This window comes from Gopherus flavomarginatus, chromosome 9 (assembly GCF_025201925.1).
Source record: "Gopherus flavomarginatus isolate rGopFla2 chromosome 9, rGopFla2.mat.asm, whole genome shotgun sequence".
Lineage (NCBI taxonomy): Eukaryota > Metazoa > Chordata > Testudines > Testudinidae > Gopherus > Gopherus flavomarginatus.
The window spans coordinates 59,689,300-59,701,452 of NC_066625.1; the positions used below are offsets into that span (position 1 = coordinate 59,689,300).

General features: G+C 41.8%; 1 long non-coding RNA gene across 1 annotated transcript; it reads right to left on the bottom strand.

Moving 5' to 3' along the window:
- Positions 1 to 5,634: 5,634 nt before the first annotated feature.
- LOC127057900 (uncharacterized) lies at positions 5,635 to 10,426 on the bottom strand. The gene is made up of 3 exons (XR_007776224.1): positions 10,333 to 10,426; positions 7,759 to 7,920; positions 5,635 to 6,093 (listed from the first exon to the last, which is right to left on the bottom strand). It is a non-coding gene; the product is annotated as an uncharacterized LOC127057900 (long non-coding RNA).
- Positions 10,427 to 12,153: the final 1,727 nt, after the last annotated feature.

Consider the following 12,153-nt stretch of genomic DNA (forward strand, 5'->3'; position numbering starts at 1 on the left):
TGGAAAAAGCTAGACTGGGGGCTTTTGGGTCTGGCGTTGGCTAAAAGGGTTTGGTGGTGCAAGCTAAGAAATTGCTCCTTTTGTTCTTGGTTCCTCCTGCTTTCGGAGAAGTAGAACTTTGCATATTCCTTGTCAAAAACCAAGATTGCATCAACTATTAGACTCTAACAATTATTATTTCCATCCTCAGGCCCCTGAAATTTGGCTAACCTTTTGGATTAAACAGGGGCAACAGTATGTAGGTTAGCCTTGGATGTCTGTTGATAGTTAAACACTGTTATCTGGAACCTAGCTGTGTCCATTTGGTGTCCTCATTCATAAGGCGGAGTTATCTTTGATCTCTACACACCATTAAGAGAATTTTGTGTAAACAAGTTATACTTGTGAAAACCCAGTGAAGACCATGAAGTTGCTCGGATATAGGTGAGTGTAGTGAGGCGGTGGGATACCTCACAGCCCCGCTGCGGGACGAACCTTTCCCAACCCCGCTGTGGGCGCGGCCACCGGGGCCTGCGCCCGCCCCTCAGAGGTCACGGCACAGACCCGGAAGTATAAAAGCTCACCGGCGGAGCTTAGTGTGGCCCCAGCCGCCAGAGAGACCAGACGTCTGTAACCGAGCTCCCGCTGGGGAGACAGCAGAAGGTCGCGGCTGGCCTGATGTCGCACCAGGCCAGCCAAGCCTACTCCTCGCTCACTACCCCAGGGAGGCCTGGCCGAGCCTGCCCCTAACTCGTTACCCCGAGGAGGACTGGTCAAGCTTACCCTGCTCCCGCTACCCCGAGGAGGAGCCGAGCCTGCCGCTTGCCCGCTACCCCGAGGACCCACTGAGCCCACCAGTGAACACTTACCCCGAGGAGCCGATGGTAGTTGACTCCTCTGCTGACACCACGACGAATCAGGTACTCGATGAGGGGGAAAGTGGAAGTGGCCCAGGGGTAGCTGACCCCAGTCTGGCTGCAACACTGCCAGAATCAATGTCAGTGTGTTGCAGCTTGGATCCCCACTGACAGCAGCGACTCCGCGCTGCTGCTAGGGCCCCGGGCTGGGACGCAGTGGAGTGGGAGGGTCTGCGTCCCCCCTGCCATCCCCCCAGGAGTGGCAGACTCCCCCCTTTTCCAAGGCCTGAGGAGGCTGCAAACCCCCTATTGACTTGCTGTGTTTGCTGCCCGGCCCTGACCTAATGGCCGGGCCTAGAACTGTTGCTGCTCAGCCCTGCCTAAGGGCCCGAGTGTAGTGACTCACGATTGTTGCCCCGCTCTGACGAGGGCCTGGGGTTAAGGCTACTAACAGCAAGGCGGTGGGATATCCCACAGCCCTGCTGCAGGACAAACCGTGGCTGCGCCGCATCACAGTGAGCATGTGAATGGGTTTACAGAACCTTATATGGAGGAGGTGTTGCAGAAGGAAAGACCTTAGCTTAACTCTAAAAAACCGTTTTTTATTTAACATGGCTAAAACCAGAAAAGCTACTCTGCATTTTGAGGTCTCCCTTAAGAGACAAAGGGACAGCACAGCACCTCTTTCTCTGCAGATAGCCCCAGGGACAAGTCTAAATTTCTTCTGCTATCTGTTGCAACTTTAGCTTTTAAAACCAAAAAGCTTTTCCACATTATTTCTTTCCTCTTAAGATTTCTGGGTCATGGTGGATAATCAGCTGAACATGAGCTCCCAGAGCAATACTGTGGCCAAATCTTGAGTAGGAGGACAGATGTTTTTTAACCTATGTATTTGGCATTGGTGCAAGAGCTGCTGGAAAACTGTTTCCAGTTCTGGTGCCCACAATTGAAGAAGAATGAAAAAGTTGTGATGGATTCTCCATCACTGACAATTTATTAATCACGATTGGATATTTTTCTAAAGGATATACTCTATGGATTATTTTGGGGAAGTTCTGTGGTCTTTGTTACACAGGAGGTCAGATTAGATGATCACAGTAGTCCATTTTGGTCTTGGAATCTATGAATCTTCAAGGAACAAAATTTCCAGACCTTGGTTTCCAGAAAGAGATCACTCCCTGATCTTCCCTTCATTACTATCCCTCTCCCCCATGATAAGAGAGCAGGCTAAACTGAGCACGCTAGAGGCAAGCGGTGCTCTCAGGATACAGTGAAGTCTTGTGCCATGTCTGTTCCAAGCCTGCAAACCTTCATTTATATGGAGCAACATGCTCCATATGGATGGCCTCTGTCCGATACTAGCTGTGACTGTCAGACTGGGCAGTGATGTTTGCACCAGTAACCCATTAAGGTTTACAGTTATCATTGATCAGGATGTTTTTTTATGACTAAATCTCCAAGTCTCTTTGATTTCGTGATCTAATGCAGTGGTTCTCAATCAGGGGTATGGGTACCCTGGGGGTATGCAGAGGTCTTCCGGAGGTACGTCAATTCATCTAGATATTTGCCTAGTTTTACAACAGGTCACACAAAAGAACTAGTGAGGCCAGTACAAATTAAAATTTCATACAGCCTGACTTGTTTATACTGCTCTATATACTATATTATATGGTAATGTAACATGCGTATACGCACTGTATTAGACACTGCATTAGACTTATGTGTGCAAGCATGTTAATGAGGTTGAAGTTGTCATAGTGTATATGGTTGTGATTTTTAAAATGAGGAGTAGGAGGGGCGACAGTGATAAATTGTAAGAAATTGAAAATGACTGCAAAAAATAACCCCATCGTCAGTTCTGCAAGGAATATATTGCTTTTGGATTCAGATCTACAAATAGCGATCCACCTCAAGCTTTGTGTTTCCTTTGCGGGCATTTTGCATTGACATTTGAAGACAGAACACCCTGTGCATGCAGGTAAGTCAGTAGAATTTTTTTCAAAGAAAGCTTTCTGAGTCCCCAACTTGTCAGCCTAAAATGAAAAAAGCTTCAACTATTTCTACAAAAGCACTAGAAGTTTCATATGCTGTTTCCCTTGTAGCAAAATCAAAGAACCCAAATAATGCACTTACAGAAGCTCCAGGGAAGAGCCACTCCAATAGGTAATTTGAATCAGCTGACAAAAAGGCTAGCATCCTTTGACCTGATATTACCAAAAGGAAAGTTTGTGCTCTTCCCTACACTTTCTGCCATATACTTACTATATATATTACCAGACTTGGCAAAAGTGCACCTTGTAATATACTGGGTTAACTGATGGGGGAATTATCGCCTTCAGCTGCTAAATGTAGATCATACACTGATGTGCTGAAAATAAAAAAGCAACACTATTTTGTTGGAATATTAATAAATAATTCAAGAGAATTTGGGTAGTATGGAAAGCAGCGTTCCATACCAAACAGCAACCATTTCATACATGTAGTGAAATCATGGCTCTTTGCCAAAAGTGTACGTAAAACATAAATCTGACAGCCATTCCAAAACTGCCATTGATATCAATGGAAGCAGGATTTGAGTCTACATACACATGCTAGGTAAGCAAGTCAAAACCATTAAAATCAAAATTAATAAAAAGATCAAATTTCAAGTACAGGTTATTTGCAATGAGCTTTGCAAACGTATTGAAGAATTAATCAAAACCGAACTTAAGATATCCATTCACTCTTTGACAAGTAACACAGAGAGAAGATTGACCAAATTATGATAGCAATTATTTCCCAAACATTAACCCTTACTACGGAGATTAAATGAAGTAATTCTGCAGATCCCCTAACATTTATTAGGATTTTTTTCAGACTCCTGTGTCAAAGCTTATTGCAATTTGCTCATGATTATGCAAAGATAAAACTAGTGTACTGACACCTGATATACTAGTTCATTAATGTCGGTTTGGGCAATGATTCATCAGCTGACATTAAATGTCATTCTCTACTTCCTTTCTTCTCCAGGATAAACATGTCAAAGGTTCCACAGCCATGCAGGTAAGTAAAGGAAATGTGTAGTCTTGCAGATAAACCAAGCAAATAAGATTGTTAGAACCTAAAAAGCTGAATCACCGACCAAACAAATCCTACTAGGTTAACCTTTTAACTGCTGAACATGATTCAACTCCTGTGCAGCAGTTCCATTTTCAGACTGTCTCAAGAGCTTCTGGCCATTTGATGGGATGTACCAAACATGACCTGGACTTCAATGGTTAGGATGAAGCAGGGCTATCTGCCACAGGACACGGTGCTTGAAAAGTCAGTAGTACGTTGAAATCCAGCATAAGTAAGCAGAGAAAGCTTCACCTAATTCATGTTCACTGTGAAATATTTTGACATTCTGTATCTAGTTAGTCCTGGTAATTTGTCCATACAGAACAAATAGCGGCAAAACTAACAACGTTCTTCCTTATTTAGTCTTTAATCAGAAATGCCCATTTTGACTATTGTCTTGATGGCATTGCTCTGAATTCTGAAGGCAGTCTCTCTAAGTTGGGCTTTAGCATGATGCTGGAATACTCTGATGAAAAATGCACTTCAGTTCTGCTCTTCTGAGCATAATCGGATGATCACATCTAGCACTTTTACCCAAATAATAAAATAAACAAACAAAATAAACTGGTTATGAATGCAGTCTTGGAGAAGCCTAGAGCCCACTACTTCAGGTGCAAATTAATCCTCTTAATTTTCAAATCTTGGTGTTCAAATGAATGTAGCCCCATTTATCAGGCCCAGAAATTGGACGCATTGGAGAGTCTCAGTTTAAATAGGCAATATATGGTTATTGTAAGTACATTAGGTTGAATGATTGTTCAGCTGTCAAAATGGAGCAGGAGACAGTAAATTAGAAAAGGGCTAAACAATGAAGTTTACATTGGCAAAAAAACAATGAGAGGACAAGCAACAACACCATGGGGCATTTAAACACATGACATATTGACCATGGCTTAAGAGGATTCAGGGCAATATATTTCAACCTCTAATTCCATCAGATGATAAGAGCCAACATGTCCTTTTTATGATGCTAATTAAATCATACTGGACTAGAGTCAAGTATCAGGAAGGTGGTAGCCAAACTGGTACTCACCTAAAATATATAAAAGCAGCAAAGAATCCTGTGGCACCTTATAGACTAACAGACGTTTTGGAGCATGAGCTTTCGTGGGTGAATACCCACTTCGTCAGATTGCATCTGAGGAAGTGGGTATTCACCCACGAAAGCTCATGCTCCAAAACGTCTGTTAGTCTATAAGGTGCCACAGGATTCTTTGCTGCTTTTACAGATCCAGACTAACACGGCTACCCCTCTGATACTAAAATATATGCTCTTGATCATGTGGCAGGTAAGGGGAAGGATTGTCCCCTGCGTGAGGCTGGTAGTGCAGCTGTCCTCCACCAGAGGGAGAAGCAGCTTTAAGTCGCACAGTGGGTCCATAGAAGCCTTGACAGCATAAACTACTTTCACCTGTTGAATCAATAGGTCTCTCATGAGTTCTGGCTCTGTTCCTGGTTTTACTCCAGCCCAACCCACTTTTTGGGCCAATTAAAAGTCTTAGCTTCTCAATCCAAGGAGAGAGAAAGAGAGAGAGAGAGAGAGAAGGAAGCTGATAGCTTGGGTTCCCCTGGTCCTCAGGCCACATGAGTAGTTAACAAGCTAGGCTCTTTCCATGGCAATAAAAAAGATCCCAAGGTACAGTAACACATTTGTTTACTGGTGGTAATTGTTAACTATTAAACAAAACTGTAAAAACAACTTAAATTGTTGTTTTAACCTGTAAATCAGACTTCTTTGAAAGTTTATTTACTGCAAATTTTAGTTAGTCTGAACTCTGTCTAGTTAGTGGTCACTCTTTTATATTTATAGCTAATTATTCATCTAATGCAGACTCGCAATGAAACACAGTTCCTGATCAGTCTCCAAAGAAGAGGCAAACTCTCAAATTATCTTTATTACATAAATTACATCACATTTCTACCCACTTGAGCAATTTCAGGGATTATTCCTTTGCTTTCAAAGAAACCTTTGCTCTGCTTCCTGGTGAGAGAAGCTGTTTTTATTCTTTCTTGGCAGCAGAGCAGGGGTTTTTTAGCCAATCTAACCAAAAAGCACATCTTTTGATGTGGTATCTCCAGAGAGATTGATGGCTGGATAAACTACAAATCAAATGACCAAGTGTTGTCCTTCTGCATCGTGCAAGGAAGTGTTGTCCTTCTGCATTGTTTCAGACAAATATATTATTGAATAAAAAGTGTTTGTAAGAGTTGAGATAGAACGTGTTAAAATAAAATCCTGCTAACACTGCATAAATGTGCCAAATATTCTGTCTCTTAAATAAAGCCAAGCTGGAAAGGAACACTTTGCTATCACACAAACTCTTCATCCCTCAATATCTCCCTGCTTTGCTTAATCCTCTAAAAATTTGCAAATATAAATGCAAGATTCATAACAAATATGAATAGTATTTAATACTAACAAATCTAGCTTTCTTTTTATTAAAACCTCAGAGTGGAGGTTGCTTGTAACTGAAAGTTCTGTAACTCTGAACAAAACGTTATGGTGGTTCTTTCAAAAGTTTACAGTTGAACATTGGCTTAGTACAGCTCTGAAACTTTACTAGGCAGAAGAAAAAGGCTGCTTTTAACCATCTTAACTTAAATGAAACAAGCACAGAAAAGTTTCTTTGTCAAATCTTTTTTTAAACTTTCCCGTAATTTTTTTTTGGAGTTTACCTTTAACACAGTATTGTGCTGTATTTGTTTTATCGTATTTTATTTTTTTGTCTCTGCTCCCTGCCTGATTGTGTATTTCTGGTTCCAAATGAGGTGTGTGGTTGATGGGTCAGTTCATAACTCTGAAGTTCTACAGCATATAAATAGCTATTTTGCCAGCTATTGAAATGTAGTGAAGATGGCAGTCCTATAGAGTAGCTGGCCCCTTAAGATTCTCAGCATACTTGTAACGTGCTCTCCTAAAGAGAATAAGCAGCGGAGTTCCATTTTGGGATAACTGATTGCCTAAGTATCTGGGGAGTAGTTAATTAGCTAAGGAATACCTGGACCTTTTAACGGGTTATATAAGCTCAGGGAGGAGAAAGAATGCCTCAGAGGAACTGACTAGGAAGCTACTCCTACTGGAGTACCCCTAGAGAACAGAGGTTAGAGGCTCCCAAAGGACAGAGCTATCAACGCCTGGTCCCAGGGGAAAGATTTCACCAGGCTGCAACAACCCTAGACCAAAGAAATTATGTGCTTTCCTAAGAAGATTTGTCATGGTGTGAACTCTCTGGGGACGTTGATTCAAGGGGAGAGACCCATTCCCAGATGATGACAAGAGGCCCTTCTCCAGAAAGGGGTTCTGTGTTAAGAGGGCCTCACCAGTAAGGGACCTAGACAGAAGTGGAGTTGACAGACTAAAGTTAACACAGCCCCTTCCCTGCCTAGCTAGGATGCTGGAGTGGAAGCCTATTTGTATAATGTTCTGTCTTTGGGTTAAATAACTAGACCTCTGAAGGGGCACTGTTCAATATACATAAGCCTCATTGGACTTATTGGAAGTCCAGTAAGGAAAACGGAGGCAGCCATAATTGCAGTGCTAGACTAGACTGCCATGGGGGTGCTACAGGGTTGGTAACAGTTCATTAAAGAGCTGTTAAAATAAAACTATAGAATATAACTATTCAAGATGAAATATCAGCAGGATGCTACATGTATTATGGTCATTAATTGATTTGTGAGGTGTGTGTGCTTACTTTTAGATAGACCACCATTTAGAAGTGATCTAGAAGCAGTGCTATTTAATTATAACCCAGCATGCTCTTAAATTGAAATTAAATGCTCACAGGGGAAGGAAGAGTGCTACTTGCTAAATCATCAGTACCTTTTCCTGTAGTGCTTTGGTTTACTTCTCAGGTCTCCCATCCAAACAGTGGCCAGTTTGAGTCCTACTTTTCTTAGAGAATAGCTAGCTACTGTCAGTAGCCACATCTTAAATGTTGTTCTTGTGTAACGAACCCAACTTGCCATGCTCAAAGGCATCAATCTGAGGACAAATTAATGATAGGTAAAGCTCATTTTTTTATATGTAGCTAGTTGTAACACAGTATAAAAAAAGGGGAAAAGACTGTTTACAAAGTATATTTTATAGTATATAATTTATTTTATCTTAAACTCAACTCTTGCATTTTACTACCAATAATAGCAAAAAGTTAATTTTATTTGAGGAAAGACTGTTTTTCCACTGCTCATCTGACCAAGTTGGTTCTGACTGTGCTGACTGATGCAGTTATTCATTGTAATAAGCTTTTATCTTTCTCTGGCTAAACCAATTCCTAGAAATGTGGCAAGTGGTGCTTCTGCACACAGTTAAGATCACTAGTAAACATGCCCGTCTGTTCAATATTTTCCTTCCAGTATAATTTTGACTCTGTGGGTAAAAGCAGTTGACTGAGGGGAGTACACAAGAAGTATATATGCTCTTACAGACTCAGTTCTTTTACTGTAAAACTTCATAGGAAATCAGTTGTAATTTGTTGTATCAGAATACACATTTAAGAATCTACACTGCCAGTGATGTAGCTATATATTAGAGGAACTTTTTTCAAACTCAACTTTTGATAGCTCTGGCAGGCTAGTCAGTACTCAGGTGGGGTATTTTGGTGAGGAAAGTCACATTCTTAGCAGCATTGTCAGCCATTTTGTAGCCTCTCAGCAGCTGTAACAAAAAAATGCTGCTAAAAATAATTTCATTAGTACATTATTTGCCTTGTAAAATTATATCTAGCTAAACTGAAAATACCCTTTGTCAATGTTTATAGCTGTAAAACATGCTGAAATAAGCTATTTTTAAAGAAATTACATTTTGTAAGTCGATCATAAATGATACATATAGACACAACAAGAAGCAGAGAACATATTTAAAGTAAATTTGCCATAATGAAATCAATATATGGTGAAATCAATGAATAGTTATACACATGTTAAAAGGAGAGTCACTACTTTGACTTTTTCAAGAAATTTGAGAAGGCAGTTGGACATGATTTACAAAATCACCCATGATTCTCAAAGTTACACTGCTTAATGCCACATTTCCTCCCATTTCCCTCCATCACTCTTGGATTAATTCCCTCCCCCTCACCTTCATAAAAATGTGTTACACCATTTCTGGAGGTGGCATGTGACAAATTTCAGATTTAATCAGGGGTTTCCATTTGGGACCCCCAGACTATTTTTCATTTTTTTTCCTGTAATGTGAAGTAATTCAAAGGGAAGATGCTGCAAATATATGTGTGTAAAAAGTCTTTTGTATTAAGATGTGAACGTACAAGTCTAATGGATATAAAACCTGAGTAACTCCATTGCCTCAAGAAGTTTATTATGGATTCAAGTAAGTTGTAAATTGAGCAGAATTTGGTGCTGAGATGCAGTTCCTGGGCCAAATTCTCCAACCATGGAAGTGGCTGCAGTTCTATTGGCACCTTAGAGACCAATAAATTTATCTGAGCACAAGCTTTCATGGGCTACAGCCCACTTCATCGGATGCATAGACTGGAACATACGGCAAGAAGATATTTATACATACAGAGAACATGAAAAGGTGGAAGTAGCCTGTAGCAGGGTGCTGGTGCAAAGGCACCTAATTAGCCCCTGCTTAGCCAGCCCCAATGGGGGGAAATAGATTGGGTCTGGGGAGAAGTCTGGTGTCTGGCTTTTAGAACTGGCTGCACCTGCGGGCCTGAGGGTTCAAGGGCTATAAAGACTGGCTGGCAGCTGGAAGACAGGGGAATGGCCAGGGGAAGGTCAGTCTCCAGGCTGAGGGCAGACTCTGGGTAGGAGAGGTGATTTTAAGGCCTGCAAGCTCTGTATATAGCATATCATGGGTGATGGGAGAACATGTGTAAATAAAGCCATGGGTGCTGCAGAACTAGAAGTCTCCCTGAGTTTTACTGGGGCAGCCAGTGGGCCTCAGGAAGAGGGATGGGCAGAGGACCTTGTTACATAGCCATACCAACTGTAAAAGGCCAATCAATAAATTTGTTAGTCTCTAAGGTGCCACAAGTAGTCCTGTTCGTTTTGTGGATATAGACTAACATGGCTGCTACCACAGGTTTCAGAGTTCCATTGACTCATTTACAGAGACAGCGACTCAATTTCATCTGAGGCTTTTTTAATCTAATGGGTGGGTGGGTCTCTCTCTCTCTAGTTTGTTAGGGTTTTTTCCCCCCCGAGATAAGATACCGAGGAATGCATTTGAGCTAGCAAATTTAGTGGAGAAAGAACAACTTCTTCCTAAATTCTCTCAGTTGCCGGAAGCAAGGCCAAACTGCTGCTTGTAACCAGTTTCAGAAGTAGTATGCCAGCATAGCTGAGCTTGCCTAACAGCCATACACCAAGACCAAAGGAATAAATGGCTATAAGGAAATGGGTTGGTTTTAATGCCCTTAATCCTAAATACCTTTTTAAACCTCTTGTCACTTCAAGGGGTAATGTGGTGTTCTCGGTGCTTGATGTGCTGTCTGTTGTTTAATTTAAATGCAGCTCATATCATCAGTCTGGGCAGTTTGAAAGAGAAGAGGATTAGAGTTACAGGATACATTAAAAACACAAATAAAGACTTAGTGCTATCCCCCATACAGCCAGCTCAAAAGAATCCTACCATATTGTTATAACCAAAATCATGACTGGGACAAATTCTTAAATCTGAAAGGTAGAATACTAGATAAGAGTATTTGCTAATGTGTGTGGAAAATAGGACACAAGGTGATAAACAGGTGCAGCTCCAAAACACTAGAATATCCAGCCTTGACATAATCTTACATTTATTGCTGGTTGTAGATGTAGGATTGACAGCCTTGAAGACTTATGCTATTTGACCACAGGCAAGGTACCATGGGCAACAACACTGTGCATTTCCTACACTGTCTTGAGCCTCAACCTTATGCCATAGGAGCCTCTTCTAAAGTAAGAGCAGTTCAGTTCTATATGACATAAACAGACCTTGACATTTGTGCTAAGCATAACAACAAGAGCATGTACACGAGCATTAACTAACTTAGCCATTACTAACTTAGGTTTGATTTAAACCAGTAACGAACCTTTGTCTGTCCCACTACCAATATGTTGAGTCATTCGGGCCCACCTATTTAGGTAACAAATTATTTAGGGGGTAATGAAAGTAGTAGTGAGGTGATAACTTTCTCATATGGAAAGTGTCCTGTAGCATCATTAAAATTTAGATAGAGAAGGGGATTTCAACTGCCAAAGTGTCTGTTAAGCTTTATATAAAGCAGGGGATACAATTAAAAACAGCAAAGTCAGTGCACCAGCTCAGTGCTGAAAAGTTCTCAAACATCACCAGACAATCCTTGTTTGGGGTAGACTGCAATAATGAAGTCCAAAGACTTGGAGTCTTAATTTCCCCTCTGTTATATTAAACTAGGTCTTACATCAGTCCTTCCAAGTGTAGTGGTATAAAGCCACACTTTAATACTTTAGGTAATAAATATATTAAAGAACACTTGGGCCTTGATACTATATTGGAATCAATTGGATAAACCCTTGCACTACTACACAGTCTCACTTACATGAATAGGCCTCATCATAGCATAGGGATATTACTCAGGTGCAGGGGTATGAGCTAGTGGAAGGCAGAACAGAATCAGGGACTTGAATTATCAGTGAACCTAAAGAAAGCTATCCAAAACCCTATATTTTAAATGGCCTAGATTATTAAAGAGACTTGTATGGACTCCTGCAATAGACTATGTGAGCCCTTTATTCATGTGCGGTTTCTCTTTAATATTTAAGAGAGTACTTTCTTGTCATAGCAACAGCAGCACTGTTTGCTTTTGGTACATATGCTTCAGTGCTGTCAGAAATAAACAACTGACTGTACAGGAACCAGCAGGGCCAGTGCAACCCATTAGGTGCCCTAGGTGGTCGCCTAGGGCACTAGCATTTGGGGGGCGGCATTTCGGGTTCTTTGGCCGCCCCGGTTGTCATCGGCATTTAGGTGGAGGGACCTGGGGCACGGGGGGCACGGGGAGGGCCGCTTGCAACAAGTAAGGGGGGTGTGTGGCACACAGGGGAACCGCTTCCTGCCGCAGCTCACCTCTGTGTTGCCCCCTCCCCTGAGCACGCTGCCCCACTCTGCTTCTCTCCCTCCCAGGCTTGTGGTGCCAAACAGCTGATTGGCGCGCAAGCCTGTGAGGCGGGAGAAGTGGAGTGGCGACGGCGTGCTCGGGGAGGACACAGAGCAGAGGTGAGCTGGGGCGGG